This window comes from Bubalus bubalis, chromosome 10 (genome assembly GCF_019923935.1).
Source record: "Bubalus bubalis isolate 160015118507 breed Murrah chromosome 10, NDDB_SH_1, whole genome shotgun sequence".
NCBI lineage: Eukaryota > Metazoa > Chordata > Mammalia > Artiodactyla > Bovidae > Bubalus > Bubalus bubalis.
The window spans coordinates 68,413,733-68,423,350 of NC_059166.1; the positions used below are offsets into that span (position 1 = coordinate 68,413,733).

A 9,618-nucleotide genomic window follows, 5' to 3' on the forward strand; every position below is an offset into this window, starting at 1 on the left:
ATGAGATGGTTGGATGGCATCACTGAATCAATGGACATTCATTTTAGCAAACTCCGTGAGATAGTGAAGGACAGGGAAGCTTGGCATGCTGCAATCTATGGGTTCACAAATTGCCAGACATGGTGTAGTGACTGAACAACAAAAATAGGGTCCTGTAGTACTCTGTGGTAACCAGACTATTTTGTTCAGTATTTGTGAGATCCATTGATGCATATATTTGTAATTTGTATATTTGTAATTCATTCATTGCTGTATAGTATTTTATTGTGTGGAAAAAGCCCACACTTTATTTAGCCTCTATTGTAGATGGATATTTGTGTTACTTTCAGTTTGAAAATATTACTGAATAGAGCTGCTATGCACACTTATATTCATGACTATTAGTAAATCTATATAGTTATTTCTCTTGGGTATATACCAGGAAGTGGAATTTCTGGATAATGTATACATAGGTGATGGACATTTGTTTGTTTGTTTTTTCCCCAGTTTTCTGGCTATTACAAATATATTGCTCTGAATATTCATATACAAGTCTTTGTGTGTACGAAAGCTTTCTTTGCACTTGATTAAATACTCAGGCAGTGGTATGACTGGATTATATAGTATGTATGGGTTTAATGTTTAAAAGCCAATCTGCTTTTGAAAGTGGTTTATTTCTCTGGATAGCTCTCTTTTTTCCAGTACTCTGGTGGCAGACTCTAGCGGCTTTGTTTTCCTGAACTTCCAACTCTATGTTCTTAACTTGTGGAGTTTCCTGGACACTACCTGGATTCTTCACATGCTGTTAACCCTGTACTTTGTTAAGGCATTAAGTTGGAGCAATCACAGGACTCTTGTTCATTTCTTGTCCTTTAGGGATCATTGTCCTTCATTGCCTCATGCCTATTCTCTTAAAAACTGTTCATATATTGTTCATTGCTTCAAGTGGAAAGACATTTTTTTCTCTGTTACTCTGTCTTGTCTAGATGTTTGGTATTTGATATTTTGATATTATATTTAATCTTTATGTAAATTCTATATTTTTTGCTGATTGTGATAGGTTAATTATCTATACCCCTTAGTTTTCCACCCCTTTTGTATTTATATTCTTTGCAATATAATTCTTTAATTCTTTCCATCAAGAGGAAACATCCACTCCTCCACTCATAGAATCTAGATGGCCTTGTGACTTGCTTTGACTGAATAATTTTCTAGTAATACTTGGCAAAGAAGTCTAAGATGGCCAGCTGCTACTGAATAATCAGCTTGAACAGAGTTGAGTCATCCTAGCTATGGCCATCTCAAGCCAACCAATGCTAAGTGGCACAGAAGTTGACCAGAGAGTATGTGTGAGCTGAACCAAGACTTGAAGAGACCAGAAGCTGAGACCTGAACCTGCTTAGCTTATCCCAGACCAAATTGTTGATGTTCAGAATTGCAACTGAACAGATAAATTTTTTAATCAATAAGTTTTAAGAGTGGTTTTTACACAGCAAACATTGATATATTGGTATATGGAAATACAATTAATTTTGTTTATTGACTTTGTATAGAATGATCATTAACTATTCTTGTTGTTTGTCTTGGATTCTTTTAATTTACTATAATCACAGAATAGTCATATGTAGAATAATGGGTTTTATTTCAACACTTGCACCTTTCCTTTCCTTTTCTTATTTTATTGTAGTTACTTGACCCTCCAGTATAATGTTGAGCAGAATGGTGATACATTTTTTTCATTCCTAATCTCAGGAGGGAGCACTTATAACAAACTTCCTTTGTATGTGAAGTTTCAAAGTACCTTTAGAATTTGACAGGTCTCTTGAGGGATATGCATTCTTTGTACTTAACACTTCTCAAGTCTCACTTTCTTTGTCACTTCAGAACCAGAGACCACCAAAGTTCTGCGAACCTTTCCATCCCCCAGTGAGACCCTTTGTCTGAACCAAGCTTCTACTGTTGATTCTGACTGCATCAAGCCAGAAGTGTTCCAGGGCAGAAATGGCTGCAGATCTGTCAGGTACCTCTCCGGGATTCCTACTTCTTCAGGATTTTGGACTCTCTAGTCCTCTTTGTTTCCACAAATCTCTGATGCCTATAAATAGAAACTGTTTTTATTTTATCTGATTTTTCTACTTTTCTTGACTAGAACTTTTCGGTCAGACACAAACTGTATCATCTGTATTAGTGTTCTCCAGAGAAGCAGAATCAATATATAGCATGCAATATATATATATTTTATATATGTGTGTGTGTGTGTATACTAAACCACTTCAGTCGTGTCCAGCTCTTTTTGACCCAGTGAACTGTAGCCTGCCAGGCTCCTATGTCCATGGGGATTCTCTAGGCAAGAATACTGGAGTAGGTTGCCATGCCCTGCTCCAGAGATCTTCCTAACCCAGGGAAGAAACCCAGATCTCTTCTGTCTCCTGAATTGGCAGGCAGATACTTTACTACCAGCACCACCTGGGAAGCCCATATGTGTTTGTGTGTGTGTGTGTGTGTGTGTATAAAATGTATGTATGTATATATGTGTGTGTGTATATATATATAAAATGTATGTATATGTAAATGTATATGTATATGTATATGTGTATGTATATACATTCCCTGGTGGCTCAGTTGATAAAGGATCCACCTGCAGTGCGGAAGACCTGGGTCGGGAAGATCCCTTGGAGTAGGGCATGGCAACCCACTCCAGTATTCTTGCCTGGAGAATCCTCATGGACAGAGGAGTCTGACGGGCTACAGCCCATGGGGTTGGAGTTGGACATGACTGAGCGACACACACACACACACACATACACACATACACATATATATATGTGGGGGGGATGTGAGTACGTGTATAGTGTATATACACAGAGAGAGAACGGTTATGAGAAAGTAGCTCATGTGATTATGGAGACTGAGAAATCCTACAATCTGCTGTTTGCTTACAAGCTGGAGACCTAAGAAAGCCTGTGGTATAATTCCAGTCCTGAGAATTAAAGGAGAATCAGAGGAACTGGTAGTATAAATTCCAATCCAAGGGTAAGAGAAGAGCTGTGTCCCAGCTCAGGCAGGCAGGTAGGAAGGGGACTAATCCTTCCTCCTCTGATTTTTGTTCTCTTTTGGCCTTCAACATTTGGATGGTGCCCACCCACATTGAGACGGGAAATCTATTTTTAGTGAGTCCACCAACTTAAATGCTAATCTCATCTGAAACACCTTTATGGATATACCCAGAAGTAACCTTTTATTTAGGTACCCCATGGCCCAGTCAAATTGACACATAAACCATTGTACCATCCTAAAAAACTTAAATGAATTAGCCTGCTATATATAACAGTTACACATGAAAGCTAAGTAACATTTTACATTATAAAATATTCATACTGAAATTAAATTTGTATATATGCAACTCTTGAAGCATTAACCAGATCTCTACAATTTATGTTGCTGTGTACAGTAGAAATCTAGTTAATGCTTTTAAAGAGAGTAAAAGTCATGATTTTAGTAATAGTGATTTATGTGAAGAAACTGAAATATTTTGTAATGTTTTATGCATAAAGATAATTTATTGTATGTCCCCATTATGATGTTTGAGTGTGATATGTCAAACTCAGTATTTATTTCTGAAGGTAACTATTGCTTTAAGCATTTTATTGACAATTTTAGTAACTACTGCCTATGCAGAGTTTCTGCAAATTGAAATGAATAAGAACTGGTCTAATAACTAGAAAGACTAAAAAAAACTGTCAAATTTGATATTTAAGACACACAAAACCATAACTTTGTGCATACTCAATTATTTTTGAATTTTTAACTTTTCAAGGTAAGACATAATTGGAAGTTTTGGCTTAACTTATAATCAATATACACTTATTAGTATAGTATGGGGACTTCCATTTGTACTCTTGCACAGGGTTGACAATAGGGTCAGCCCTTTCCAACACATTTGTGTTAGAGATACTTTAAAATTTTTATTGTTTTTTGTCTGTATAGACTCACAGGATTAATTTTTACAGTTAAAGCAAAATCAAAACCAGTTTGCCTTTACTGACCACCATTTCATTTTATCACTTGAGGTTCAATCATAGATGCAGAATCACTATGAATATTATGGAATAAGAAGTTTTTTGTACAAAACCAATCTAACACTATTGTCAGAGGAGCTAGGAAGTAAAGATCTGAAAAAATTTAGAGAAAAGTCCTTAATTAATCCTAGTGTTGATGGATGATTTAGAACTTGCAGAGAGTTACTTCTGGGTCCTAAAGTAGTGTAGAAGGCTATGAAGGTTTTTTCTTTTTTTTCTTTAATGTCAATAATCTTTTTAAAATATTTTTTATTTATTTGTTTATATTTGGCTATACAGGGTCTTCATGGCTGCATGGACTTTTCTCTAGTTGAGGCAAGCAGGAGCTCCTTTAGCTGCAGTGTGCCGATTACTCACTGCATCAGCCTCTCGTTGTGGAACACAGGCTTTTGTATTTGTGGCACATGGTCTCAGTAGTTGCGGCTCTCTGGCTCTAGAGCACAGTTTCAATAGTTGAGGCACATGTTGCTCTGCAGCATGTGGGATCTTTCTGGCCCAGGGATTGAATCCATCTTCTGCATCGGCAGGCAGATTGTCTATCACGGAGCCACTGGAGAAGCCTTGAAGGTTTTTAACTCTTCATGACCATTGCCTCTCTTAGTTCTCTTAGTTCTTAGGAAGCAAATTGGTTGCTTGGGGTATTTGGTAAGGGCACATGTCAGAAAGGAGAAATGTACACGGAGCATTAAAGAAAGGACACATTGATATCTGCCAAGTGAGTTATCACCAGTGTTACTCCTTAGAGCACAATGGCTACTTATTCACAACTGCCTCCTACATCACACATTTTCTTATGATTGACCTCGACCCAAATTGCTCAGGAAGAAAATTCTGGGCAATATAGTTTCAGCTTAGATAAGATGTGTATCTTAGTCGCCTATGGACTGTAGCCCACCAGGCTCCTCTGTCCATGGGATTTTCCAGGCAAGATACTGGAGTGGGTTGCCATGCCCTCCTCATGAGGATCTTCCTGACCCAGGGATCAATCCTGCATCTTCTGTGTCTCCTGCATTGCAGGCAGATTCTTTACCACTAAGCCACTGGGGAAGCCCTGACACAACACAAAACGACCATCTGTTAACCTATAAGATGAGTTTAAAAATTAGAGCAAGGATTACTGAGCTGAAAAAAGCTTATGTGGCTTTCCTAAACATATCACACAAAGGGTATTTTTTAGGACTTTTACCCCTCGGAATTTTAGATCAGTGTGCTCAGCATCTTGCCTGCTGATGTGCTTATATCTTACTGAACTCTGTTTTTCCTTTGCATTTAGGACCACATTTGGATAGAGAAGGATGCTTGTCCAGCAGAAGTGTCTGGGCTCTTACATAAATTAAACAGCAAGGGATGAGGAGGAATTGGAGCAGCCAACTTAAATTGAGTATAACCATTTTCTGAGGATATGATGTGACCACCACTGGCATCATTAACCACATCAGGCATTTTCTCAGCTAAGATAAGAACATAGAGGAGAAATGGCTTTCCCATCAGCCAGAACGGTTCCTTGTTTTTTAATTTATAAGTTAATGCTGTTTCCTCCTCATCAAGTTTCTTTGCGTTTGCTGAAAATGTCAGGAAGATGCCATAGAGAGCTTAATATTTTATATGCTAGAAATGTTAGCTTTTTTATATCCTTGGTCCTGTTACCTGCCTAGCAACTTCCCTACTGCATGCAGTGCTTATGTGGCTATTGTTATCTACTGAAATATAGTTGGGATATTTCCTGTTACGTTCTGTGACAAGGTAGTGTTATGGGAATCTATTTCTACAAACACTGTTTTGTTTGGTTATCTTACTGTGCAAGCTCAAGAACTCCCTTATCAGAGCTCATAGGATTTGCAGACTAGAATGGCTCTAAATGACAAGCAAATCACAATGACTAGAGATAGCATTTGCATGGTGAAGCACTGTAGGGTCCCAGGCATACCAAAGAATACACAAAGTTGGGCATCTGGGATTCTTGGAAATACTTCATCACCAAGTGGTTATATTTTATAGACAAAGAACTCAGACAGTTAGAAAATATAGATATTGTCCTAAGAGTATATCCTTGGGTTGGGACGATCCCCTGGAGAAGGGAAAGGCTACCCACTCCAGTATTTTGGCCTGGAGAATTCCATTGACTGTATAGTCCACGGGATCACAAAGAGTCCAACACAGTTGAGCACCTTTCACTCTACTTAAGAGTATATGCAAAATTTAGTTTTCTTAAGTTCCAAAGGAAGTAGAATTTCTAAGTTAGTCTTTACTGTGTCTTTTTAAAAAAATTTATAAGTAGCATTTATTTCACATGCTTCATTTTTAAATCACTTTTCTTGTAAAAATTATTTTTATGTCTCACAATGACTGTATAAGGTTAGTACTAACATTTCATTTTACAAAAGGAGAAGGATAAATGAGTTGTCCAGGATCATCTCAAGTGTAAGTGGAAAAGACAGGACTTTTCATCGATGCTCTGCTGACACAAACCTAATCTGACACCCAGAGAAACACAAATGAGCAGTGTGCTATTCAATAGAAGTGTTTTTTTTCCAAAACAACTCGGTCTTTCATGTTGTAAGTTTAACTTACATATGAGACTTCTACTTTTTGGTAGCTCCTGAATTATTTTTTTGTTTCCCTTCTCATCCAAACACAGAAAGCATAATCTACATTCCCTGTCCCTATTCATCTTCATTCATCTCTAAATTCTCAGCATCCTAGTTTCTTTAGTCACCAGATATGTTGATCTCAAGAGATCAACAAGCACTCTTAATTGTTAAAGTGTACATTTGGGGTAATTTTCTAGAATTGTTATATTTCTATCAAATTGACTCTCTTATTACAAAATGCCACTCTTAATTTCTAGTGATACTTGCCTTGTCTTTACTCTGTCTTATATTAATAAAATGGCTTTCTTTTCCCATTCTTTTCTTTAAAATTTTCTGTGTACCTAATATTTAGATCTCATCTCTTATAAACAGTATGTATCTGACATTTAAAAATTCAGCCTGAAATTTTTGTCTTTAAATTGGAGTCTTGAGTCCATTAATATTTAGTATACTTTGGCTTGTATCTATCATTTTGTTGATTTTTATTTTTTAAAATGTTATTTCTATTATTTATTTTTTATTCCTCTGTTATTTTTTCTTTTGGATTACTTATGAATTTCTCAATCTATTTATTCTAGTAATTTTAAAATTCACTTTAAGTCATACTTAGGCATTTTGATTTTTAGAATATTTACCTACTTATTTACTTTTTCTATTAATAGCTTTCTGAAATGTCATGCTCCCTTGTAGGATAATTGCCTCTGCCTAAAATCTCTCTTTAGTATTTCTTGGAAGGCAAGATAACCTTCTGTCTGATAACCTCTTATTTTGTCTCTGTTTCTATAGGATATTTTTTTGAGCATAGAATTCTATGTTCGCATGCTTTTTTTTCTTTTTCACATTTTAAAGATGTGATTTCACTACCTTCTATTTGACCACTTATACTGGGAAGTCAGCTGTCATTTTTACTCTTGCTCCTTTAAAATATCTTGTTTTCCCTTTGCAGTTTTTAAGATAATTTTTCAGTCTTTTATTTTTTAAAGCATTTAATTATACTCTACCTATGCATGTTTTCTTTATACTTTTCTTTCTCGAGTGTTGTATAGCTTTTGACAGTAAGGATTGAAGCCTTTTATAGTCTTGGAAAATTCTCACCAGTTATGTCTGCAAATATTCCTTCTGCCCTATTCTCTTTCCTCTACTTTTAAAGCTCCAATTATATATATACGCTTGCCTTTTGACTGTGTTCCACTTGTATTTTTTATAATATTCTATTTTTTTTGTTGTTTCCAATTATATTCTTTCTATTGATCTCTGGGTCCTGTCTTCTCTTATGTTCTTAATTCCCAGTAATGAATTCTAACTTAAGACATTTTATTTTTAGTTCTGGAATATATATTTGAGTCATTATAGATCCCAATTCTTTACCGAAATTCTCTGTGTTTTTATTCATTTTGTTCAGCTCTTACTCTGTTTTCTTTAACATATTATATATTGTTATTTTAAAATACCTATATATTAAACCTGATATTTTGATTATTTATAGATATGCTTTCACTGTACTATTTTTTTGTTTTCCTCTTTTAATCACATTTCTCATTGCTTCATGCTTCTATTAGTTTTTCTATTATGTTGTAAGCATAGTTTAGAAGATGATATCATGTAAAAGCAGTACTCCCCCCTTTTATTTTAGTCAGGCATAAAGAACGGGTGGGTGGTAACTCCAATCAAATCAGGTATTGAGTTCAGTCAGAGCTAGGTTGCAGAAAGACTCAGTCTGTCTCTGGTTTGACCTCGTTCATTGTGCATGATCCTCCTCGGGCCATTAAGAACATGTTAGGTCTCTATCTCCTCTGCTCTGAAAGGCTACAGAAGATTTTATTCTGTCCTATGAAGGCAGAACCCCAATTCAAGTAGTCCTTATTGTTTCTATCACTCTCCAATCATTAAAACTGTGATTTTGTAATTTTCCAGATTTTATCTAAATGTTGCAACAAGAACATTGAGCTTCTATGACCCAGCAGTCTTATCCAAAAACAGTAATCTTCTTCTCTCTTAAAATTTCACTTTAGCATCAAATCATCCTCTAAGGTGTCTATATTTTTTATATTGATTTTTTTAATGTTGAATGAGGTTAGTTATCATTTTTTTTAACATGCATTATAATTTTACACTCACCATTGTTTTGTTTGAGATGCTAAATTGTATCTGACTCTTTTGCACCCCATGGACTGTAACCTGCCAGGCTCTTTTGTCCCTGGGATTTCACTGACAAGAATACTGGAGTGGGTTGCCATTTCCTTCTCCAAGGGATCTTCCTGGCCTAGGAATCAAACCTGGGTCTCCATAATGAATTATAATTTTGATTATGCATGTTTCTATTTCCCTAAAACACTCTCAGGTTTCAAGACCTTCTTGTGGAATATGCATTCTTAAGTGGCTTAGCATTTATGACTAAAATGGGGGAAATAAATACTCCTCAGTATATCCAATACGAAAATTGTAAGTTCTTCACTTCTATGTGTAACTTTGGTTATCTTTCTTTTTATTTTTAAGATGTTCTTTCTGCTTGTAAGCTTTGTCCTGTATTGCACTCGTTCATTGAACCATTACACAACTAATATTGAGGACCTTCTATGAAGCAAAAATAGGGTTAAGTGTGGGCAAGCTAAGTGATTAGGTTCCTGTACTATATTGAGAACCAGACATTGAATCCCTAGTAAGGTTGTACTGTATTCATATCATTAAGAATAGCAAAGATCATTGCTTTGGAGGTAAAAGTATCCAATCAAATCCAAGAATAAATTGCCAACAGAACCCAGTGATTCCAGGAATTCAAATCACACCTACCATATGCAGAACTAGAATGTGAAATGAACTGCTGGAAATTCTTCTGGATTCTAACAAAAGATTTATAAATTCACTTAATTAACTGTTAAATTAGGAAACACAGATGTAACTACTAAGAGCAAGACTGTTTGAGGGAGGCAGGAATTCCGTGTCCTGGATGGTTGTGGCTGCAGTGAGGC

The 9,618-nt window shown here is 35.8% G+C and overlaps 1 long non-coding RNA gene across 2 annotated transcripts in view; it reads left to right on the forward strand.

Moving 5' to 3' along the window:
- LOC123327748 overlaps nt 1–9,079 on the forward strand; it is a 28,348-nt gene extending 19,269 nt beyond the window's left edge. For both annotated transcript variants that reach the window (XR_006542453.1, XR_006542452.1), the window contains exons 2-3: nt 1,864–1,999; nt 5,332–9,079. This is a non-coding gene — a long non-coding RNA (uncharacterized LOC123327748). The remainder of the gene's footprint in view (nt 1–1,863; nt 2,000–5,331) is intronic.
- Nucleotides 9,080–9,618: the final 539 nt, after the last annotated feature.